The 25,981-nt window shown below is 37.3% G+C and overlaps 1 protein-coding gene, 1 long non-coding RNA gene and 1 other non-coding gene across 4 annotated transcripts in view; 2 read left to right on the top strand and 1 right to left on the bottom strand.

The window, feature by feature from the left end:
- Positions 1-1,907, bottom strand: part of LOC105490715 (uncharacterized) — a 32,005-nt gene extending 30,098 nt beyond the window's left edge. Inside the window, exon 1 of the long non-coding RNA XR_011615041.1 lies at positions 1,813-1,907. This is a non-coding gene — a long non-coding RNA (uncharacterized lncRNA). The remainder of the gene's footprint in view (positions 1-1,812) is intronic.
- The window catches only part of LOC105490713 (fibronectin type III domain containing 3A), a 223,432-nt gene continuing 198,437 nt past the window's right edge, over positions 987-25,981 (top strand). The window contains exon 1 of one of the 2 annotated variants that reach the window (XM_011756595.3): positions 987-1,256. The gene's annotated coding sequence lies outside the window, so the exon portion shown is untranslated. Of the gene's footprint in view, positions 1,257-1,690; positions 1,947-25,981 lie in introns of those variants that run through there. The other variant, XM_011756594.3, reaches the window with a different exon arrangement.
- LOC112428199 (U6 spliceosomal RNA) lies at positions 13,746-13,852 on the top strand. Its single transcript, XR_003020146.1, has one exon. It is a non-coding gene; the product is annotated as a U6 spliceosomal RNA (small nuclear RNA).

Genomic DNA, 25,981 nt, shown 5'->3' with positions numbered 1-25,981 from the left:
AGCAATCCTCTGGGACTTGAACATATGGCCAGGATATCGGTTTGAGGGTCAGTTATCAACAAAGGATTTCATTAACCATTGTATTCTTTAAGAATATAGAGCATAAGCACGTTTTAAAGATACTTCTGTAGAACAGTTTTAAAAATAGATCTATTTTAAAAGATCGCACAATTAATACACTGAAATAAATCCCGGACATGCAGCTTGTTACATCCATCACCATTTTTGAAAGGGCAGTTCCTGGGGTTGGACTCCCCGGCCCAAGGACTACCCCCTCCCCAGGTCTTCGGTGGCAACTGTAAGTCAGCAGCCCTCAGGCATTATTGCAGCGCCCCACATTGCTTCAGGTTTCAGGAAGTCGCTGCTGTGTTCACTTGTAAGTCTTCGTGCTGTTGTAAAAATTGAGGTTTTTCACGCGATTTGGCTGGCGAAGAGAACACGAAGCCACCCCCCACGTTTTCAACTGAGTAAATATCGAAATATTTTTGCTTGCTATCCAGATCCCGGGTTCGAAGTATTTGGGATTAGAAACCTCCAAGCCCATTTCAGCGGCTTCCTTGTCCTTGGAGGGAGTGTCTTTTCAAGCACCTGCCAGCCTTAAGTTCGGGTGCCTTCGGAAAGGGGCTGACAGGGTGCGTCTCGGGGGAGCTTTTTGAAATGTGGATTGAGAATTGTGTGAGTGGCTCTAGGAACCCCCATGAACTCCACTTTTCCTGAGTGTGGCTCCGAGCCTGGCCACAGCGGATGGTACCACGAGCCAGGCGCAGCCGGGCCTGGGGAGAAAGCCGGAAGCCCAAGAGGGTGTGGGCGCTCCGGGAGCCAAACGCGGCCGTTCAGCCGCCACACGCCGGTGGCCCTGCGGGCACTCGCGTTCCGGTGAGAGAGCCCCGGCGCCGCGGGCTCGAGGCGGGGGTTCGGGGTCCCGGCCGAGGGCGCCGTCGGCGGGGCCCGCGCAGCCGCACTCGGCGCACCGACTTCGGGCTCCTCCTCCCGGCTCCGTAGTAAGCATGGCGGCGGCGGCGTTCGTGGTCCCTCGGGTGAAACAGAAAGCGGGAGCTACGCGGAGAGGGAGCGAAGAGAGGGGCTGAGGCGGCGGCGTCACTGCCAGGAAACAACCCCAACAGTCAGCGCGCCGGCGGCCGCGGCGGCCCTCAGAGCTGACTCTGCAGCTGAGGTAGAGAGAAAACGATCAGGAACCCTAAGAAGAGGCGCCAGAGGAGCCGCCTTCTTCTGCCTCAGAACGGCGTGAGTCGGAGGTGAGAGCGCGGGCACTGCCTCCGCGAAAGGCGGGGGACACCGAGCCGTCCCAACCCCGTCCCGCCCCGGAGGAGGCGCCGCGGAAACCGTTAGGCTGGGACTGAGGGCCGGGGCACCCTCCAGGGCTCGGCCCCGTCGAGGGACCCGGGCCACCCCTTTCTGTGGGCGCGCTGTGGGCAGGGGGCAGTGGGGCCGGGGACAGGATCCGTCAACTAGTCTGGCACCTGCCGGGGCCGAGCCTAGCCAGGACGCGCTTGCGGGGGCGCGGCCGGGGGCGCCATCCAGCCCGAGGGAGGTGGCGCGGGTGCGCGGGCAGCCCTCCCCTGGGTCCCCCGCCTACTCCCCGCGGCGAGCCGCGTAGCGCCGGAGGGCTCGGGGGCGGGGGCAGAATCCTTCCGAGAGGATCGCCCAGCACCCGCCGCGCCTTCGGCTTTGGACGCCCGGCAGCCGCCGAACTTGAACGCTTTTCTGAAGAGAGTTTTCCCCGCTCATCTTGGGGTTAAAACCTCGAAAACCCGCCCTCTATGTTTGATCCTGCGTGGCTGCCTCCAGTACCTGGCAGTTCCTCTCCCGGGGCGAGTTAACCACCTGTTCAGTCGGGAGGTGGACTCGAGGCTGCAGTCCTCGCCCAGTTTTAACCTGAATCTTCGAACTTTTGACACGGCTTTGGAAACGACGTCATGTGTTAGGTAAAGAAAATGAACAGATAATTTCGCTGTCAAATTGCGAGCAGAAGAGGGGCTGTTTTAATGGATTTGGTCGTTAATTGTTCTTTTATTCAACTGTTGGCGTTACAAGCCTTGGGATATTTGAGAGGGTGGAATGCGATGATTTGCTGGGGGTGCTAGAGATTGTGAATTCGAGATTTTCTTTTGTGAGGTTTTTACGTAAGTTCCTTTGGACACCTTTGTGTCTGACCATCTATTAAATAAGAGTCACCGGCTGATGAGATTTTTTTTTTTCTTTTTACGGTATAATCATTGTGTGTTCGCTATGGGTTTTTAAAACTGAACAACGTAATTATTTTGCTTCTTACCGTGGTCGTGTTTTTAGTTCTTGAAACCAAAGTGTGTATGCTTCTGTATTGTAGGAATGAAATAACAGTTGAACTCTTACTATAATATTTTATCACCATGCTGTTACCAGCTCCAGTACTAAACATATGCCACTCAGGAGTTTGAGCCATATGTTAGGCAGAAACGAATTGAGTTTTGTGGTGCTGATCTTGTGTTTGGATAAATATTTAGTTTTTGCGTATTTACTAACTCTTGTCATCTTGTATCACCTACAAATGTTCAAGTGAGTTGAATCCCCTGCCTTTTGGATATTTTCTTGGTTGAATTAATTTTTCTTAAGTAATGAGATAAAGTACTCACTGAGACAGATGGTGGCCCAACAGAAAACAATGATGGATTTTTACCACATCTTTTGTAAAATATAACCTGAAATGTTGCTTTTAGCTTTGTAGCCTACTAATCTTGCTTTCTAATAACACCAGTTAGTGGGAAGAAGGGATGATGACAGGAGAAATATCTTGTTACATTTTTAATGTTAAATCTTATATTTAAATTTTTTAGCACTACTACCTTAAATTTTACTATATTGTCTTGTTTCATTTCATAGATCATCTGTTAGTTTTGTATGTGTAGGTTAACTGGAAATTTTTTTATCCCAGGCTGGCTACCATTAGCCACCTGTATGCTTCCGAATTAACTCCCTCTTTTTCCCTTTTGTCTGAATCCTCCAAATCATTGAATGCTCAGGAAAAATAAAATCCTGGTTAACAGTGTCAAGCATAGTTATAAGGGTAATTAATTTCTCCCAAATTAATGATAAGCATTAAAAAAACATTCTAGGATTATCTTCTTTTGGTGACGTCTGTCTTCACTTCCTCTCTCCATGTGAGTAATTGAGACCTGATTTATTTTAACACACATTTAATGATTACTCTTTACTAGTCACATTTCTACAATATAATAGTAAGCATATTTTATTACTAATTTAAAAATTTCTCCCTCTTCCCTGACCAGCCAGACATAGCTAAGGGCTGAGAGATCCTTAACCCCCCGGAAAAAAGAGGGAATGCATGATTCATATTCTCATTGTCTTATGTAGTTTTAGGCAAAGAGCATTTAATTTATACTTCATCCAGTTTTAATAATATTTGCGCTGTTTTAAAACATTTGTGTGTTTTAAAATGTTCATGACATCCAAGGCTTGTGTATTTTATAATCTGCCTGTATTTTTAAAATACAATTTGATGAAGTAACCAAAAGGGTTTTTTTTTTAAAAACATTGTTGGTGCATTTTTGAATGAAAATGAATCTAGATCGTGTCTTTGAGAATGTTGTAGGAATATGCACATGATTTCCTATTAGCCAGATAACTAAGTGATTGGTGTTTCTGGTTTTTTTTTTTTTTTTTTTTTTAGCAATGCCTAGAACACTTCAAATAAATTCACAGTATTGTAATTCCAAAGGTTTAGAATATGGTGCATATTTATTCCATTGAGCCTTTTACTGCTTCAGTTTTATCACATTGCAAAAGAAGAAATATGGCCCCCATGTGTATTAATGTTAAGAACTACTTGTTAAAAGGAAATTAGTAGCCATTAATGTTAAAAGGCAAATTTTGTACTTTTACATGTATTGTGAGCTTTTATAATTTTCTTAATATTTTGGTCTTATTTCAGAGAATTATTCAGTGGTCTCTTTTTATGTCTAGATTTATTCTTACCTTTCTATCTTCCCACTATTGTGATTTTGCTTGTCTTTAATATACACTTTCAAGTTTTCTGTGTAGCCTGTGGTCTTCCATCAGGTTCCTTTGTGGGTGTCATCTTTCAATCTTTCCAATCACTTATCACCCGTTTACCAGTCCTTGGGCTATTTTTTCCTCTGAGATTGAGAACTGCCTCTGGGAGATGGCATGTGCTTACAGGGTGATGCGATGTTATTAAAGTGGGGATGCAGACATAGTGTGATGTCTTTCTTCCTTCAAGTAGTTTACAAACTAGTTGGGGGTACTAGACTAATAGTATCATTAGCCAAAAATATAATATGGTATTATTAAGTTGTGTGACACCAACTGGAATTTCAAGGAAAGTGAAGCCAGTGAGGGCTAGAAAAATCCTGGAAGGCATTTGGAGGAAGTCAGAGGAAACTTAGAAACGATTTAGATAACAAAGAGAAAGGCATTCCAAAAGAGATTCACAGGCAGAGTTGGAAGTAGTAGTAGAATAAGTAGTCCAAGAACATCCAAGGACAGAAATTGGGACGAAGTTAGGTCGAGATGTTAGCTTAAGCACCAGGGCATCAGAAGAGGAAAATAGGCACAGCTGGACAAGACAGTTTGTATCATTAGGAACTTATCACTGAAAGAACTATACCTCAGCTTTGACATATTAATAGCGTAAGCTTTCTGTGTAATGGATAGCTTGTATGTGTCTGTTTATATGGCTTAGATCAGGGGTCGGCACACTTTTTCTGTGGAGTGCTAGATAATTAAATATTTTAGGTTTTGCAGGCCATTTACAGTCTTGGTTGAATGTTCCTGTTTGTTTGTTTTTTATAATCTTTTAAAAACATAATTTTTTTTTTTTTTTTTTTGTGATGGAGTCTCGCTCGATTGCCCAGGCTGGAGTGCAGTGGCCAGATCTCAGCTCACTGCAAGCTCCGCCTCCTGGGTTTACACCATTCTCCTGCCTTAGCCTCCCCAGTAGCTGGGACTACAGGCGCCTGCCACCTCACCTGGCTAGTTTTTTGTATTTTTTAGTAGAGAGGGGGTTTCACCGTGTTAGCCAGGATGGTCTCGATCTCCTGACCTAGTGATCCGCCCGTCTCGGCCTCCCGAAGTACTGGGACTACAGGCTTGAGCCACCGCACCCGGCCAAAAACATAATTTTTACATTGTCTCAAGAGCCAAACAAAAACAAGCCATCTGTGGACTGGATTTGGCCAGGGGACCTAGTTTGCTGACTCCTAGGTAATAATTGGCAAAGTAATTGTCCATATAGCCCATACTGTGAAATGTCTTGTATCATCTTGTCTATGTGGTGGTTTGGTGCGTTTTATGACTATCATGTATATATTTTTCCTTATGTTATCCTAAAATAAAATATGCAGAAATAAGTGCTACTGTAATTGTTATTTTGTGGCCAGACTTCTAACAAGAGCCTAGAATAGGTCTCAGAATTAGGAAGTGAAAGATGAAAAGCCTTTGAGTCAGGCCTTACTGCAGTGAAAATAGCTACACAGTGGCTTGATTTAGAATTTGTATAAGGGTAGGTATATCAGCTGCCTGTGCTGGTTTTACATTTTTTTAAAACACAACTGGCAGGTTAAAAACCTTGTCTAGGGTGCTGGTGGTCTGTAAGTGACAACAGGGGAGCAGGCAGTAGGGAACTTTGTTTTTAGAAGTAGTCTAGGATGAGTTAATAAAGGGACAAACAGACATTCTGCAGTACTCAAGGAAGAATCACTGTGTTATGGAACAGTCTAATAATTGATGTTTACATTGATGAGCTTGAGTCATCAAGAAAAGATTGTATCATGTTCACATTAAGGCATGGAAGGAAGACCTAGAGATCTCTACAAATATTTCAATTAAGATTATTTTAAGATAAGTTATGGTGATTTAAAGGAGATAAATATCAGTTATTTTGAAAAGTAATTTACATGAAACGTCTCTGAAGTTTTTAAATTTATAGATACGTATTTCTAAGGCAGTTCTGTTTTCTTCAGTATACTATGGTTCATATGCCATTACCAGGTGGATAGTGATGCCTCAGGCTATGGCTGCACAAATCAATTGGCTGGGGCTACTGTATTTTTTGTGGCATCAAGAGAGCAAGAATACATCATGAGAGCATTTTTTCATTAAGCAGGCATCAGTACGTTCTGTATATTGGGGTTAGTAGTAGGCGCTGGAAAAAGTACAGATGTGTAAGATGGGAAGCTACCTGGACGGAATCAATGATGTTTCTTTCTTCCTGTTAAAAACATTAAAACCAACCAAACAAAATAATGAAACTTAACTTTTGTACTTTAATTTATTATTAGCATTTTTCATACTTAGTAAGTACATACACTACCACAATTTTAAGGCAATATAAACCTTTTGATTTAAATAACAGCCTTCATAAATTGTCACTTAATACAATTTATACTTTTTAAATTTTACTGTAAGAAGAAATTCATGCCCTCCCTGTTTTTTTGTGAATGCTTGAAACAGCTTCACTATTCCAGCTGTTTCTGTTTGCTAAACAGGAGATAAAGTACCTTGGATGGTAACTCAAAAGCCTAGATCTGAGTTCCAACTTCACCACTTATTAGCTATATGACTTTGGGTTAGTTTCTTGCAATCTTGGTTTTCTAAGCATTAAAATGGAGAATAATATCTATCCTGTTTTCCTCACAGATATTGTGAGAACCCACAGAGATGTTGGAAACCATAAAAACATTAAAGTACATACCATAAAAGTGCTTACATTAATACTACTATATTGGAAGCAATGCAGCCTTTTTTTTTTTTTTTTTTTTTTTAAAAAAAAAAGACCAGAGTTCAAGCTTTATCCTCCAAAATTCTGTAAACATAGTATGTTTCCAGTAAACATTCAGTTTACTCAGAAGTTTTAACATCTTTCTTGGCAAAGAGAATGCATATACAAATTTTCCATTCTTATTCATCTTTCAGTACAGTTCATATCCAGTGTCTCTGTCCCTTTTTGCAAGGAAAACTGATCATCTCTGTCGAACAACTTCAGCTGTTCTTTCCATAGTGGGGCAAAAATATGCAAAAAGTGCATTCCTTATGATTTTCTTTTTTCAAGGGGAAGACTGTTTCTGTATTTATAGTAATAAGGTCTACTTGTTGAGCTCATTGAATTTTAGGCCCTATACTTGCTTATTTTAAAAATCCTATACAAACCTACCAGATATATGGCGGTATTTTCGTTTTACAGCTGAACTATACTTCTGATTGACTTCCATATCTCTTCCTCCCTCACTTCTTGAGATCTCTTATGGACTAGTTGCTAGAAATACAAAGTGCAATGTATACTTTGAAGTAAGCCTTGGTGTGAAAGTTACCTAAGTTTGGTAAATTAGATTGTGTATGTTAATCAGCCTCTATCAGAAATGCTGGGGAAAAAAAGGGTTGTATTTGTTTTTTTTCTTCAGAATCCATATTTTCATATATATTTGAACTTTTTAAAAGTTAAATGATTTCACTTCGCTGTCTACTTCTTCAGTGAGGGATTACTTTAATTGGTTTATGTATATTGTCTTCTAAACCTACAGACACGTAATTTGGGAGGCGAAAAAATCTTCTTCTCTAGGGGTTCTAAACAGATATTTAAGTACACTTTAAATCACAGTTTACACTTTTATTAGAAAATAGGTATGTGCTTTGCTTTGTAGAAGTATGTGTCATATACAGCAGCTACTTTTGTTGAGCCATAACTTGAAGAATTTGTTATTTCATTTACTTTAAAATCAGTTTTTCTTAAGATTTGCTTAAATAAAAAGTGAAAAATCAAAATTTGTGATTTTATTAGGTTTAAATCTTCTAGTTTTTTTTTTTTTTTTGGTTTTCTTAAGACAGACATTCTCAATTATGTCTTTGTTCTTATGACTTGATTTTTTTCCGTGTAATATTTTCATTTGCAATATATACTTTAAAAAAAACCATTTTTAGCATAGTACCTTCATAGTTTACGAAATACCTTTTTGTTTCTTTGGTAATTATTAGGATCAGCTTTTCTCGATGCTTCACATTGGTATTCCTTAAATGCCATAGTATGTTAGCAATTTTGTTTTAATCACTTGAACCTTACTAAAACTGGCCTAATGTGTGTGATAGAGTAGCCTTTGGGTAAAATGTAGAGGCAACTGCCCCTGCAACCATCTTTTAGGCTGCTTCCAGGATATTTAAAAAACATGAATTTATTCCAATCATTCCCCAGTTTTAGAAATTGAAATCACAACACAATTCTTGCTGCCTTAATTATAATTTCCTTTGTCTTTGAGAGTCCATACTCTGTTAATATCCTATTGTGTCAACATTGCTTACCTCTTTACAACTTTGTAATATAGTATAGAGAACATGTTTCACATTAGGCAGCCATAGGATTGTTTGTTGACTTCTCATACTGGCTGTATAGAAACACGAGTGTGCTACTTTACCTGTATGAGCCTTGGTGCCTTCATTTTACAGTGTAGTAATAATAGTAGCTGTCTCCTAATATAGACTGTACAAGAATTAAAAGATCCTATATAGCATGACAAGTAAAATGCTTGCCATAGCATATTTATATCTAGAACTTTGACATACATGCCTAATCATTGTCACTCAGGCATCCTGCATATCATTCATTTATTCATTTGTCCATCATTTGTTGAACATTTAAAATGTCCTAGATACTTAGAATATGAATGTTGAATGTCACAAAAATGAATGTCACACTCTCTCCCCTTTAGAAATTTACAGAACGGGATGAGAGAGAATGATATGTAAATAAATACATGTTTTTAAATAATTAAAATATGTCGGGTCTTTTCACTTGTGTGAGTCCTTCCTGCCTTTTAATATTTAACTGTTAATTGTTTCCATAATACCCACAGAATATCTGGTTGTATATATCATACTGTAATGTATATATATTTTTTACTTGTCTAAATCAGCTATTCAACTATGAACTCCTTGAGTTTGACAAGTACTGCTGGAGTCAGCAACTTTTTTTTAATATAAGAGAAGATAGTAAATATTTTAGGCATTGTGGGCCATATGGGCTCAGTTGCAACTACTTAAACTTGCTATAGGAGCACAGAAACAGCCATAGATAAATTATAAACAATGGACGTGACCATGTTCCTATTAAACTTCATTTATGAAACTAGGCAGCAGAACAGACTGGGCCTACAGGCTTTAGTTTGCTAACCTCTGCAATGCTGCATGCATACCCTGTGCTTGACAAATAAAAGGCACTTAGTAAATAATATGATTAATAGGTATTAAACACTATGTGTGTTCTGGCTGCTATTGCAAAAAACTTTACATGTTTAAGTTTACTTAAGCCTTACAACATCTCTCTGCGGTAGATGCTATTATCACCAAATGTCATAGAGTAATAATAGAAGTAGTTTCATTAAAAGATAGGAACGTGACATAGGTCCAAAAGTCTTAGGCAATACATTAAGAACAAGAAAAATAACCCGTAAAGAAAGGGGGGAATGTATCATTATTATTTAGAGTTGATGTGACTGCTTACAGATACAAATAAATATAATACAAATACAAATAAAAAATACGAGATAATGGAAAATGATTTGAGTTAAAGAATTTCAGTAAGCTGACTGGCTATAAAATAAAGTTAGAAAATTCATTAGCCTTCTTATATATCAACAATAACCAACTATGAAATACAGTAATAAGAAGTAGCAGCCTAAACTGTAAAATACTTAAGATTTTAAAATGTGTAAAAGCTATGTGAAGAAAACTGCAAAAAGATGTGAATGGATGGAAGAATATTCCTGAATGTGTCAACTTAATGCTATAAAAATCGCAGCTTTTACTAAATTATTCTATAAAGTCAATGTAGTTCTAATCAGAAATTCAACAGGATTTTAAAAATGGAATTTGACAAACTGATGGTTCAAGTTTTGAGAAGGGAGCTTGCACAAGAATGGCCAAGTAAATTTCAAAAAAAGTATAATAAATGGGAATATACCCATCAAAGGTCAAAACATTATAAAATTACAAGTATTAAAATAAGAATTTGGGGTAGGAATAGGCATATTGATCAAAGGAATAGAATAATAAATTCAGGAGAAGATCCATGGATAAAGAAGAATTGTATGATAAGTGAATGGAAGAACTAGTCTATAAAGGGTCTAACTGAAGTAAGTCTGTCTAATTGAAGTAAAGATAGTTGGGTACCCACTTCATGACACTCTCAAAACTAAGTTTCAGGTGGACTAAATGGTTTTGTTTTGTTTTTTGTTTTTGTTTGTTTGTTGTTTGTTTGTTTTTGAGATAGAGTCTCGCTCTGTCGCCAGGCTGGAGTGCTTTGGTGTGATCTCGGCTCACTGCAAGCTCCGCCTCCTGGGTTCAAGCAATTCTCCTGTCTCAGCCTCCTAAGTAGCTGGGCTTACAGATGCTCACCACCACGCCCAGCTAATTTTTGTACTTTTAGTAGAGACGGGGTTTCACCATTGGCCGGATGGTCTCTATCTCTTGACCTTGTGAACCGCCCGCCTCGGCCTCCCGAAGTGCTGGGATTACAGGCGTTAGCCACCGCGCCCGGCCCCAGCTGATAAATAAATGTTGATAAATAAAAAATGTTTATTATTATTTTTTTTTATTATACTTTAAGTTCTAGGGTATGTGTGCACAATGTACAGGTTTGTTACATATGTATACATGTGCCATGTTGGTGTGCTGCACCCATTAACTCGAATGACAAAACTTTTAAAAGTTAATTTAAAAAATTGTTGGAGTAGAGAAGACCTTTTAAGTGAGACATCAAACTTAGATGCCATTTAAAAAGGAAGGCGAGCAATAGACTGGGATAAAATATTTGACATATAATAGACAGAATTAATATTCAAGGTATATAAGGTGTAACTACAAATCAATATGAAAAATATAACCTGATGGAAAATGGGAAAGAATGTAAGCAGGAAATTTATAGAGGTAGAAATACAGGTAACCTGTTAAGTTTTGAAGAAATATTATTGAACCAAATATAAATAGCTTCATCTTTTTGGGAGAAAAGTTTGGCAGTATCTGTCCATTTTAAATGTACATTCTCCTGAACCAGAAGTTTTATTTCTATATGTCTGTAATATAGAAATGCTATCATACGTTAATAGAGAGTATTGCATGATTATTCCATGCAGAGGAGAAAGTGTATGAAGGAACACTGGAAGTAATAAGGTCATCATTAGAACAGTTAAATTATGGTGTGCCTTTATGCTATAATATTAGATACTTATGAAAAAACATGAAATAGACATAGATGTACTTCTTAAGATATTTTACATGAAAGGGCAAGATGCAATATAATACATACACAAAGACACAATTCATACACAAAAAATACAATACACAAAAGCAGTGTATATGATTTCACTTATGTAACAACCAATCCCAGAAAACCTAATACACAAGTAAGTGCAGAGAAAAAGACTGGAAGGGTACACCACAGTTGTTAGCCATAGAAACAGAAGCTGGATTAGGGGTCAGGAAAGGGTTAAAAACAATGTTTGTATGTGTATTTTCAAGTATAAGCAAGTGCAGCCTTGGTGATATAACAAACATAACAACACATGCAAGGCTTTGTTATGATTGGTCCTGATGAGGCCCATTCCTTCTGGGTGGACAGCTTTGATTTATGTCAGTTTTCCCTGTGTAATTTTTAATAGCACTTCATTTCACTTGCAGAAGCTTTCCAGTTGGTGTCTGAAGTCATTGGTGTTTTTAGAAATAGCAATTTCAGTATAGTGTTGGATCTGAAACGGTGTTAAAGTGGGTTAAAGAAGTGAGAATTCTACCAGTGATTCTTAACCTCTGTAACCACAACTGCCAACCAAGACAAAATAAAGTGCCTTTTATTTTCAGAGTTTCTGTTATAAAAACACTTTGCTTTTTTAAATGTAAAGTTATAATTTTGAATGTAGTTTTTTTCAAGTCCCATATTTCTGAATATTTTGATCCTCCCCTTTAATATTAGAACCTAATATTTTAAGACAGTTAATGATAGAGGTCAAGAGAGGAATCAGAAGCTTGAGAGGAAGACAGAGTAAAGAGAACTAAGTGCTTTTTTTTTTTTTTGAAACCGAATCTCACTCTGTCACCCAGACTGGAGTGCAATGGCACGATCTCGGCTCATTGCAACCTCCACCTCCCAGGTTCAAGCGATTCTCCTGCCTCAGCCTCCTGAGTAGCTGGGATTACAGACGCGCGTCACCCATGCCCAGCGAACTTTTGTATGTTTGCATTTTTTTAAACAGAGTCTCGCTCTGTCACCTAGGCTGGAGTGCAGTGGCATGATCTTGGCTCACGGCAACCTCCGCCTCCCGGGTTCAAGTGATTCTCCTGCCTCAGCCTGCCGAGTAGCTGACACTAGAAGCATGTGCCACCAGACCCGGCTAATTTTTTATAGTTTTTAGCAGAAATGGAGTTTCACCATGTTGGTCAGGCTGGTCTCGAACTCATGACCTTGTGATCTGCCCACCTCAGCCTCCCAAAGTGCTGGGATTACAGGCATGAGCCACTGCGCCTGGCCCGGAAGATTTTTTAAAAGAAGTTGAAAGAAGACGAGTATGATTAGAGGCAATCTTTAACCAAGGCGTAGTTGTAGATTTATAAATGAAGAGTCTGGTCATCTCAGAAAGGACTAATTTAAGGACTACTGGATTCTGCAGACAAATCTACTTATAGGAAATAAATGTTTCTTGATTTTATTATGATATGGTAAAATTATTTTGGAGGAATTAGTGAAGGAAACATGTTAATATGGTTAAGTTATAGTAATACAGCAGCTTTTACACAGGAACTCAAACTTTCTGTGTGAATTTAGTTACCAGTATATTACTGTGGCCAGAAAATATTCAAAAACTACAGGTTTAATCTTCAGTCCAAAAATCATACTGATAGATATAACCAAGAATTTGAAGTTCTACAAAAGCAAAGTTAACAATCTATAATATAAAAACTACAGTTTTGTATAATACTTATAGAAAGGACAATAAAATATTTGGAAGTGAAAATAGGATTGTCTTAGGTGTAGTTGTCTTTTGGCTCTAAAGGGTAGCCTGTGTGCTCCAAAGATGCTAGACACCTAGAGCTATATGTGGAACATAAGATGTTACTTAAAAAAAGAAAAACTGATCTGTGTGCACACTATCAGTCCTTTAATGGATTGGGGTTCGTTTCTTGGAAGCAATTCTTTCTCTCTTGTTTCCATAGTTTCCTGACTGGAAGTATCTTTTTGATCAAGATTTCCTTTGAAGTCTATTTTAACAGAATTTTCATGTTAGTATTAAGGTATAGTTTCTCCTAAATGCTGAATTAAATTTAAATTTACTATATCTGACTAAGAAGGGTAAGGACGGTGGCTCTGAATGCCCCCTTCCCTTTTAAACCTTTCTTCACTTAAGGGACATAAAAGAGTGAGGCTTATCCATCCTACCCATACTACCCTTTCCTTCTTTCCAGTGGCTGTGGGATTGGAGACGAATAAGATAAATAAGTTATAGTAAATTTGTTGCTAACAATCTGTGTAAATTATTGATTTCCTTAAAAGTGTATGAATACGTTTATTAGGTTAAATTGTTGATATTTTAAAGTTTTTGACCTCAGTGGCAATTTCATATGGTTTGACCTATTGCATTACAAAACTATGGCTATAATCACTGCCCTATATATAAAAATGTTATTGCACTTGAACGAAAATACATTATAACTTATTTAAATAGCATAAATTTGTGCGCACTTTGGCAGCACATATGCTAAAATTGGAACAATGCAGAGGAGATTAGCATGGCCCCTGCGCAAGGATGACACACAAATTCATGAAGTGTTCTGTGTTTTTCAGACTCTAAACCAACAAAGATAAAAAAAGAAAAAGAAGAGCATTACATAATGGTAAAGGGCTCAATGCAACAAGAACAACTAACTCCTCTAAATATGTATGCACCCAATACAGGAACACCCAGATTTATAAAACAAGTTCTTAGAGACCTACAAAGAATCTAGACTCCCACACAGTAATAGTGGGAGACTTTAGCACTCCACTGTCAATATTAGATCAATGAGACAGAAAATTAACGAGGATATTAAGGACTTGAACTCAGCTCTGGATCAAGTGGACTTGATAGTTGTCTGCAGAACTCTCCACCCGAAAGCATAAATTCATAAACAGTACATCACTGATGAAATGTAACATCCAAGCCAAATTGGAATGTTTATGAATATACCTACTTTAGCAACAGGTAAAGCCAAAAATATTGTTACTGCAGATATGTATCATTATACATTAAAGGGTGAAACAACCTTCTTCAGAATCTAAATTGCATATGAGAATGGTAAAAGCCATAATGTAGTAATTTATAATTTAAAAGCTTGTAGTATGGCCAAGTGCTTGACTCATGCCTAATAGTCCCAGGACTTTGGGAGGCTCAGGTGGGAGGATTGCCTGATCTCAGGAGTTTGAGACCAGCCTGGCAACATAGCAAGACCTTGTTTTTGCTAAATAATAAGTAAATAAATAAGTAAGCCAGGCATGGTTGCACATATCTGTAGTCCCACTACTTTGGAGGCTGAGGTGGGAGAATTGCTTAAGCCCAGGAGCCTGCAGTGGGCCATGATTGTGCCACTGTACTCCAGCCTGGGTGAGAGAGTGAGAACCTGTCTCAAAAAAAAAAAAAAAAAAGAAAGAAAGAAAACTTGTAGTAATTTAAAGTTAAAGCTATCAGACATGAAAACCTTAGAGAATGAGACCTGTCTCAAAAAGAAAAGAAAGCTTGTAGTAATTTATAAGTTAAAGCTATCAGACATGAAAACCTTAAGTGTTCAGCAAAGTACTAATAAACATATACATTTAAGGAAACTACGCAGGGCTGGAGAAAGAGCCAACTAAAAAGATTGTATATAGAACAGTATCCAGACTCACACAGGGCCAGAAGAAGTGCCTGTTTCCACTAGCTAGAACAGAAAGCCTCATAATTTACAAGGCATTCAGTAGAGTACTCTGGAGGGTTTTGCATTAGTAGTGGGGAAAAATGAATTACACATTAAATGCAACTCTGTTCTTGCCTAATCCATTGTAAAACCAAGTCCCAACGAATCAAACTTTGTCCTAGTCCCTTAGCCACATCTTAGAACAAATATTGAGATTATTTATAGAAATACAAAAATATCCAACAGCCCACAAGATAAAGTTGACATTATCTTACCTTCAGTTCAACTTACTGAGTCTGCAAAGAAGCAAGAAAATACAAACCATATTGAGAAAAATCACTTGAAATTGGCCTTCAAATGATACTGATGATGATAGTTATTAAAACAGTTATGAGTGTTAGAGAAGCTAACAAAAAGATTGAACATGTTAAATAGAGACACTGTCTAGATTAAAATTATGTGTTAAAGATATACTACATTAATGGCATGTTAGACTTTGTCAAAGGAAAGATTAGTGTACATGAAGATATAGCAATAGAAACTATCCAAAATGAAGCACAGAAGAAAGAAAATAGAATTTAGAGACAATAACTGAAAAAATATTTGAAGAAATAATGGCCATTTTCCAAAATAGATATAAACTATAAACCAATAAGCACAATAAGCATAAGAAAGATGAATAAAACTCTACTAAGACACATCATAATCAAATCACTTAAAGAGAATTTTTTATTTTTTATTTTTTATTTTATTTTATTTTTTTTTTGCGACAAAGTCTCGCTCTGTCGCCAGGCTGGAGTGCAGTGGCACTATCTCGGCTCACTGCAACCTTCGCCTCCCAGGTTCAAGTGATTCTCCTGCCTCAGCCTCCCGAGTAGCTGGGATTACAGGTGCAAGCCACCACGCCTGGCTAATTTTTTTACTTTTATTAGAGATGGGGTTTCCCCATGTTGGCCAGGATTGTCTCGATCTCTTGACCTTGTGATCCTCCCACCTTCGCTTCCCAAAGTGCTGGGATTACAGGCGTGAAACACCGTGCCCAGTCCATGAGAGAAATCTTAAAAGCAGCCAAAGAAAAACCAGGACAAAGATAAAGGTGACATCAGATCTGTCATTAGAAACAATGTAAGCTAGAAGACAACGAAGCAATATCTTTAAAACATTTTTTTGCAAAAACTGTCAACCTGGGACTTTTTACCCAGGTAGACTATCTTTCAAAATAAAGGCAAAATAAAGATTTCAAATATACAAAAGCTGAAATAATTTATCACTTTCATTTCTGAACTAAAAGACGTGTTAAATAGAGTCCTTCAAGCAGAAGGAAAATTAAATCACATGGAAACTTGGTCACAAGGAGTTCAGAGTACTGTACGTGGTAACTACCTGGGCAAATACATACAATTTAGAAAAAAAATTATTATTTAAATGTCTTTGAAAGACAAATGACTGTTTAATTTAAAAATGATGACAGTTGTCAGGTGTAGTGGCTCATGCCTGTAATCCCAGCACTTTGGGAGGCCAAGGCAGGCAGAATGCTTGAGCCCACGCATTTGAGACCAGCCTGAGCAACATGGTGAACTCCTGTCTCTCCAAAAAAAAAATACAAAAATTAGCCAGGCATGGTGGTACATGCTTGTAGTCACAGCTGCTCGGAAGGCTAAGTTGGGAGGATCGCTTGAACCCAGGAGACAGAGATTGCAGTGAGCCAAGATCACACCACTGCATTCTAGTCTGGGCGATAGAGACCCTGCCCTCCCCTCCAGCTCCCTAAAAAAATGGCAATGTGAGGTTTAAAACATGTAAAAGTAAAATATGCAATAATAATAGCAAAAATCCCAGAGAAATTGCAGATTTATTGTTGAAAGGTTCTGATACATATTCCTGAAGTAGTATATTACTTAAAGGTATACAGTAATAAGTAAAAGAGGTGTATTACAAACTTTAAAGAAACCACTCAAGTAACAAAGAGTTGTAGCCTATAAATCAAGAGAGAGGAGATGGTATAATAGGAAATAATTAAAAATGAAGCTGATAAAGAGGGAAAAGGGACAAAGAACATTTGAAACAAATAGCAAGATGATGATGTAAATCCAATCATATCAACAATCACATTACATATAAATGGCCTAAATACCACAATTAAAAGTCAGGGATTGTTAGATTCAATTTTTTAAAAAATTAAGACCCAAATATTTCACATCTACAAGAAATCCAATTTAAGTAAGTTAAAAGGATGGAAAAAGATATACCATGCTTACACTATCCAAAAGAAAACTGAAATCACTAAGTTAAACCAGAAGTTAGGTTACAGAACAAAAAATTCATACCAGGGATAAAGAGGATTATTTCATACTAATAAAGGGATTAATTAAGAGGGCATACAATTATAAGTATTTATGCATTTAATATAGGAACTGGCCTGGGGGCAGTGGCTCATGTTTGTAATCCCAGCTCTTTGGGAGGCTGAGGGGGTTGAATCACTTGAGTCCAGGAGTTCGAGACCAGCCTGGGCAATGTGGTGAAACTCCGCTCTACAAAAAATACGAAAATTAGCTGGGTGTGGTGGCACATGCCTGTAGTCCCAGCTACTAGGAAGGCTGAGGTGTGAGGATTGCTTGAACTTGGGAGGTTGAGGCTGCAGTGAGCTATGCTTACACCACTGCACTCCAGCCTGAGTGACACAGCAAAAACCCTGTCTCAAAAAAAAGGAAAAAGAAAAAAAAAAAAAAGAGTGTTTCTAAATATATGCTGGAACTTGCAGAGAGAAATACAGATGCTCTTTAATTCATGATGAGGTTATGTCTCGATAAACCTACCTTGTTAAAATATGTCAAAAATGCATTTAATTCACGTAATCTACTGAACATCATAGCTTAGCCTAGCCTATCTTAAATGTGCTCAGAACACTTACATTATCATATGGTTGATGAACAAAATCATCTAACACAAAGCCTATTTTATAATAAAGTGTTGAATGTCTCTTGTAATTTATCAAATACTGAAAAGTGGAAAACCGAATGGTTGTATGGATACTTGATGTATAGTTTCTACTAAATGTGTATCTCTTTTACTCCATCAGAAAGTCCGAAAATTGTAAGTTGAACCATCACAAGTTAGGGATTGTCTGTACATAAATATGCAATTTTAGCGGAGATTTCAATACCCCTCTCAATAAATTAATAGAAAGTAGAAAGAATGTAAAGCCTAAAACTATGAAATTTCTTTAAAAAACATAGGAGAAAATCTCTGTGACCTTGCATTAGGTGAAGATTTCTTAGGTATAGCCTTGAAAGCACCATTTATAAAATGGCAAATTGATAAATTGTACTTTATCATAATTTAAAACTTCTCTTCAAAAGACATTGGTAAGAGAATATAAAAGCAAGCCACAGACTGGGAGAAAAAATATTTGTAAATCACTTATCTAGTAAAGGACTAGTATCCAGAATATATAAAGCACTATCAAAAAATATATAAAATATATAAAGTACTATCAATAATAAGAAAACAGTCTAGTATTATGGACAAAATAATCAAACAAATAGTCAACGAAAAATATACCTGGATGACAAATAAGCACATGAAAACAACATCATTGTTCATGGAAATGCAAAGGCTCCAGTTTACAGATAGTAGGAAAATTTGAGAGATGATGGGTAGGTTCATTATCTTAATTACGGTAATAGTTTCACAGGTGTATTTATGTGTAAAAATTTATCCAATTGTACACTTTTAAATGTGCAATTTGATGTCAGTTATACCTCAGCAAAACTATTTCAAAAATCAAGAGTAGTTGACACATTGTATTAGGTTAGTGCAAAAGTAACGGTGGTTTTTGCCCTTGCTTTCAATTAAAAGTACCATTTGTATCATTAAAAGTAATGGCAAAAACCACAATTACTTTTGCACCAAACAAGTAGTTATGACAACTACTTGGTGCATGTTTGTTTAATACATTTAACTAATTACTCTGCCATTTCAACTTTCAACAAAGTTGAAAGTTTCAACTTTGTTTAACCTGCAGAAAATAGCAATTTCAATCTGAGGATAGTATATCATACTCTACTAGTATATCGATTTGACCATAATATCCAAAGGCAATGAAAAATTCTTCGTTAAACTTGATTCCTTTACAAATACTTTCTTATCCTTAGGTCAGTATTTTCATCTGTTTCTAGTTGAAGGAAAATGTATTCATATCTGGGATGAGGCTTTCCAGAATGAGGTATACACCTTACATTGTTATCAACTTTATATCCTTATTATCAGTTAGCACTTAATGTAAAAATTTATTTAGTCTTAGATTTGTGTTGTCCAGAGACTAGCAGCATCAGCCTAACTTGGGAACTTATTAGAAATGTGATTTACTGGGCCCCACCACGCACCTGTTGAATCAGAAACTCTTATGTGTGTGGCCCAGGAATCTGTTTTAGTAATCCCTGCGGGTGATTCTGATACATACCAGGATTTGAAAGCTGTGATCTTAGAGCAACAATAGGACTTTAGATTCTTAGATACTTATAGTAGTTTCATTTTTAAAAATCTCATATGATAGCACACTTAAGATTTGTACATTTCTGGTAAAAGGAATTTGGCAAAAAAAATTTTAATGAAGATTCGTACATTTTATCATACGTGAACTTTTGTTTTAAGGAACTAAAATTTTGAATGCTAGTAACATGCAGAAGTGTTTAGGGGTGAAGTATACTAATGTCTGCTACTTTGATGTGCGTTAAAAAAAGATCACTGGAGGAATACATGCAATTAAAACCTGTCAATTTTAGAAACTAGGTGACAAGTATATGGATGTTTACTGTTCAGTTATTTCAGCTTTTCTGTAGGTTGAAAAAATTCTCATAATATAAAATCCTTCCTTGACTCCTTTTAACATTTTTGATCAAGAGAGTGAAATGTGCCCAGAATGTGCTCTTAGGCAAAATAATGGTAGATAGTAATGAAGTTTTAGTATCTTAACAGCAATTGGGAATAAAGATATAGAAAACTGTGTTTCACTAGATTGATAATACATTTGTTAATCTTAGAAATTGGCTATTTGAGATTTTTCTAATCAAATTAAAATTGGTTATTAAAGTGTGATCTTGCTGATGTTCTTCAAATTACCTCCATTGATTATCTCTTGATATATCCAGATGAAAAGATTCATCAGCTTTATATGATCTAGTTAAAGTTACTTTTAAGGACTGATACAAGTTATTGATTTTTTCATAAATAAAGAATAGACTAATGCGGTCTTCAGATATAAAAAAAATTACTTTTAAAACATTATTAAAGTCATGACAATCAAATGGATAGTACTTAGATTAAAAGGTTTTTAAAGACATGGCAAATAGTAGTGTGCACATCTAATACAAATCCTGATTCAAACAAGTTTTAATAAAAATTAACAAGACAGTGCAAAATTTGAACACTGACTACATATTTGATGATTTAAGGAATTGTTAAAGTGTGTGTATGGTAATGGTTTTGTAATTATGTTTTAGAAAGGAGTTCCTATCTTTCAGAGATACATACTGAAATATTTGCAAATGAAGTTTTGGAATGTCCTAGTTGTGTTTCATAATACTACAAGACAGGAAGTGGGGTATAGATGAAACTAGACTGGTCATGTGTTAAAGCTGGGTGATGAGTACATGGGGTTCATTATACTATTATGTTTACATTGGTGTATGTTTGAGATTTTCCACAATAAAAAGCTTTAAGAAAGATGTAGGTTAAATTTAACTCTTACAGCATGATCTGAGAGCGAAATTATCACTTATTACAGTGTTTCAGTGAGAAAATATTTTCCAATTATATCTGACTTTAAAACAAATAATAATAATAACAATAATAAATTCTCAATCTGTTGCCCAGGCTGGTCTCAAACTCCTGGGCTCAAGTGGTCCTCCTGCTTCAACTTCTCAAAGTGCTGAGATTACAGTCATGAGCCACTCTAAGGGTCAAAGGCCTTTTTATTTATTTCTTTCATTAAATTGTCAGATATATCTGATTTCTAACAGAATACTGCAAAGCAGCCTATTTCTTGATTGAGGACTGCCTTTTTTTTTTTTTTTTTTTTTTTTTTTTTTAGCATAACACTCTTAGTTGTAGCCTTTTTTTGTACCAAATCTTGTACTGTTTTATACTTCCAATATCCAAAGAAATGAAAAAAGTGAGCATGGGGGAGAGAAAGAAAAGCAAGGAACTGGATTAAGCATAAATCTTTTGAATTATAAAGTGTCTTTTTAAAAATTTAATATCAGTCATTGAAAATGATTGATAGGACTGTCTTCTTACCATTCTCCTCCTTTCTTACCTTCTCTACCAATGTGCATTTCTTTTATAAATACAGAAGAAAAAAGCAAGATTGCCTATTATGTCTTCATAAAATTTCACATTAACATATGGAAATTTAAGGTGAACTGAAATAATGCATGTAATTATATTTTTAAGAGCCATTTTTCTGCAGTACAGTTGACATCAAAGAGGGTAATTCAAAGAATTAATTAGTTTCGGCCAAAATATAAAATAACCTAATATCCTGTTCTTATTGTTAAATACAATCTATGAAATACTTGTTTTAGGTTTCTGGTAAGAAATGATAAGATAATTTTGCAGAGTGACTCCCATGACTTTCATCTCAGGAAATTCCACCACAGGTAATTTCAAATACCTTGTTTTTAGTCTAATGTAGTCAAGTTTAGAGGATAAAAAATCCAAACATTAAAAATGAAATAGAAGTCTACATTGGAAAAATACACTTTAGGATATCAGTTCATGAGATAAATTAGTAATCTGGATAAAGTCCAAGTTCTAGCAAAATTTATTTAAATTCTCCTGAAAGGGTGCTTAGATGGTTGAGAAGCCAAATATGTGTGGTTGCCTATGGCTCTTCAAGACTATTAATTTTTAAATCAAAATTTTGATGGTGGTATAAACCATATCCATATTACAAAAAAAAGCCTTGAGAAATAGAGAAAAATGGTTACATAATCTCACCATCTTGATACAGTTGCTACTGTAATTCTAATATTTTTATGTAACATTTTATTCTTATGTATATTTTTAAAAACTCCTAAATTCTAGAGTTAAACGACTAAAACTCCTTGGAGTATAGTCAGCCTTCCATTTCTGGGAATTTCACATCCACGTAGTCAATCAACCATGGATCGAAAATATTTGGAAAAAAATGGATTGTTGCATCTGTACTAAATATGTACAGATCTTTTCATTATTCCCTGAACAATACAGTATCACTATTTACATAGCATTTATATTGTATTAGGTATTATAAGTCATATAGAGATGATTTAAAGTATACAGAAGAATGTGCATAGGTTATATGCAAATACTACACCATTTATATAAGGAGCTTAAGGTTTTGTGGATTTTGGTATCTTTGGGGATCCTGGCACCAATCCTCTGTAGAAACCAAGGAACAACTGCATATGATAGTCTTGTGGTTTCACAAATGGCTCTGGAGACCTATAGTTTTTATTTTGAATTAGACACATCAGAAAACCACATCAAAAGACATTGGATTTCGGCAGGGCGTGGTGGCTCACACCTGTAATCCCAGCACTTTGGGAGGCCTAGGTGGGCAGATCATTTGAGGTCAGGAGTTTGAGAGATGGTGAAACCCCATCTCTACTAAAAACAAAAAATTAGCTGGGTGTAGTGTCAGGCGCCTGTAATCCCAGCTACTCGGGAGAGAGAGACAGGAGAATTGCTTGAACCCAGGAGGCAGAGGTTACAGTGAGCCAAGATCGCACCACCGCCTGCCAGCCTGGGTAACAAGAGCGAGACTCTGTCTCAAGAAAAAAAAAAAAAAGACATTGGATGTCTCAATCTAAATGTACAGATTTTTCCTATCAGCACTTCAGTTATGCTATTGCTGTAATCCAAGATGTAATCCCGCTTTGCATTTTCCCACATGCTTTGTAGACAAAAAGAACTGAAGTTTCAAACCTCAGACCAAGCTTATTCTTGTGAGATATCTACCTTAGTTTCTAGGTCTAAGCTGTTGTCATCATATATATAACAAATCTAGGTGAATTAACAGATATGAATAATAAGGTTAAGGAAGAAAACTAGCAGAATACATGTGTAAGGAAACAACAGATTCAGAATTATGTCAGTGGCTGAGTGAGAAAGCATCTAATAGTGTTATGAACTGAATGTATACCCCCCAAAATTCATACATTGAGCCCTAACCACCAATGTGACAGTATGTGGAGGTGGGGCCTTTGGAGATAATTTGGCTTAGATGAGGTCATGAGCATGGGATCCCCATGATCAGATTAGTGTCCTTATAAGACGAAGAAGAGACCTGAGCTCGCGTGCTCTCTGCCTTGAGGACAAAAGAGAAGGTAGCCATCTGAGAGCCAGAAAGAGGGCTCTTACCAAAAAGCCAACCATGCTAGCACCCTGATCTTGGACATCTTCGCCTCCATAACTGTTAAAAATTATGTCTGTTGTTTAAAGCACCCAAACTGTTATTTTACTATGGTAGCCTAAGTTGATTAAGACAGTAATTGGTACTAACACATAGGGGATTGCTATAACAAATACCTAAAAATGTGGAAGTAGCTTTGGAACTGTATAATGGGTAGAGGCTGGAAAGGTTTTGATGTGTGTCCATGAAAAAAAAAAAAAAAAAAAAAAAAAGCCGAGATTGCTGCAACCAGACTGCTAGGGGCAATTCCAGTGAGGGCTCATAGAGAAAAGAGGAGAGCTGGAGAGAAAGCCTCCGTCTTCAAGGAGGACACAAATAATCATGAACAGAATGTTGTTTGAAACATGGATGATAGGCCATTCTGATGAGGTCTTGGATGGAAATGAGGAGCATGTTTTGGACAATGGAGAAAGGCCATCCTTGTAATAGATTTGACTGAATTGTGTTTATGTTCCAGTGTTTTCTAGAAGGCAGAACTTGTGAACTATTAAATTGGGTATTTAGGTAAAGAGATTTCTAAGCCAAGTGTTGAAGGAGCAATTTGATTCCTCTTCACTGCTTATTCAGGTTGAGCATCCCTAATTTAAAAATCTGAAATATCAAAAATCTGAAACTTTCTGAGCTTTGACATGATGCTACAAGTGGAAAACTCCATCATGTGATGGGTTGCAGTTAAAATAGTCAAAGCTTTGTTTCATGCACAAAATTATTTAAAATATTATGTAAAATTACCTTCTGTCTATGTAGAATGTATATAAAACATAAATGAATTTCATGTTTAGACTTGAGTTTCATCCCTAAGATATTTCATTATGAGTTTGGTCCCAAGCATTTTGGATAAGGGATAGTCAACCTATAGTAAAATGTAAAAAGAGAGAAATGAGGGCCAGGCGCAGTGGCTCAAGCCTGTAATCCCAGCACTTTGGGAGGCCGAGGCGGGCAGATCATGAGGTCAGGAGATCGAGACCATCCTGGCTAACACGGTGAAACCCCGTCTCTACTAAAAAATACAAAAAACTAGCCGGGCGAGGTGGCGGGCGCATGTAGTCCCAGCTACTCGAGAGGCTGAGGCAGGAGAATGGCATAAACCCGGGAGGTGGAGCTTGCAGTGAGCTGAGATCCGGCCACTGCACTCTAGCCTGGGCGACACAGCGAGACTCCGTCTCAAAAAAAAAAAAAAAAAAAAAAAAAAAGAGAAATGAATTGAATAAAGAATTATTAAGCAATAAGGCACCAGAACTTAAAGATTTGGAAAATTCTCAGCATATCCGTATTACAGAAATGAGAAAGAACAGTAGGAAGAGAACATCAAAGGTGTGGCTGGCTGACCATTTGCTAAGGAGATTAGTGTGGGTGTAAACCATGGACCTAATCAGCCATCTCAACTGAAGCCAGGAATAGAGATGGAATTATATTAGAAACACTGCCAGCTGAGATTAAAGGAAATAGAGAACATGGGATAGAATGAAGGAAGGCTGTAAACATGCATGATCATTTCAGAAAAGGGAGAAGGACTCCAAAGGCAATTCAGAGTCATCAGGGCTGCTACTCCCACTACAGATCCAAAGTGCATGGGCCCATAGGGCGAGGCTCCTTCCACCTCAGCTTTAAAGGGCAGGACTGCCCCGCAGCAGAGCCTCATGGGAAGGTCCCTGTGAGAGGTACTGCATGGTCAGGGCCCCACCAAGCAGAAGGGACAGGTCACCTCACTGAGCCATGGGAGTGATGATGCCATTTCAGTGTCTGAAAGGCAGGATCGTTACTCCAGTGGGTATGGAAAGCAGAGCATTGAATCAAAGATGATGATTCTCAAGCCTTAAGATCTAACGGTATTTGCCTTGGTAGGTTCTGGACTTGCTTGGGACCTGTCACCCCTTTCTTTCTTCTGATTTCTCCCTTTTGGAGCGGGAATGTCTGTGCTGTGCCTGCCCCACCATTGTCTTTTGCAAATACGTAACATATCTGGTTTCACAAAAGCTGGAAAGGAATTTTGCCTTAGGATGAATTGTACCTCTACCTTCACCCATATCTGATTTAGGTGATACTTAGGTGAGACTTTGGACTTTAGAGTTGATACTTCAGTGAGTTAAGACTTTGGGGGCTGTTGGGATAGAATGAAAATGACATGAATTTTGGAAGGTCAGGGGTCGAATATTATAGACTGAATATTAGTGTCTCTCCAGAATTCATATGTTGAACCCCTAACCCCCAAAATGATAGTATTAAGAGGTGGAGATTTGGGGAGGTAATTACTGAAAATAGTTAGGCTTAGATGAGTTCATGAGGGTGAAGCTCCCATGATGTGATTAGTGTTCTTATATAAGAAGAGTGAGACACAAGAGTGTCCTCTCTCCCTCATGTGAGGCAACAGCAAGAAGATAGCCATCTGAAAGCCAGGAAGAGGATCCTTACCAAGAACCAAATCTGCCAGCACCTAGATCTTAAACTTCCCAACCTCCACAAGTGTGACCAATAAATGTCTGTTGTTTCAGTTACATACTCTGTGTGTGTGTTTTTTAGTAGCAGACCAAGTTAAGACAGTTTGTAAATGTTTTCTCCCATTCCAATAGAATACCTCTTTACTCT

The sequence above is a fragment of the Macaca nemestrina genome, chromosome 16, assembly GCF_043159975.1.
Source record: "Macaca nemestrina isolate mMacNem1 chromosome 16, mMacNem.hap1, whole genome shotgun sequence".
Taxonomy (NCBI): Eukaryota; Metazoa; Chordata; class Mammalia; order Primates; family Cercopithecidae; genus Macaca; species Macaca nemestrina.
Note: the sequence above shows the minus strand (reverse complement) of the source record. Positions and strands in the feature narration are given on the sequence as shown.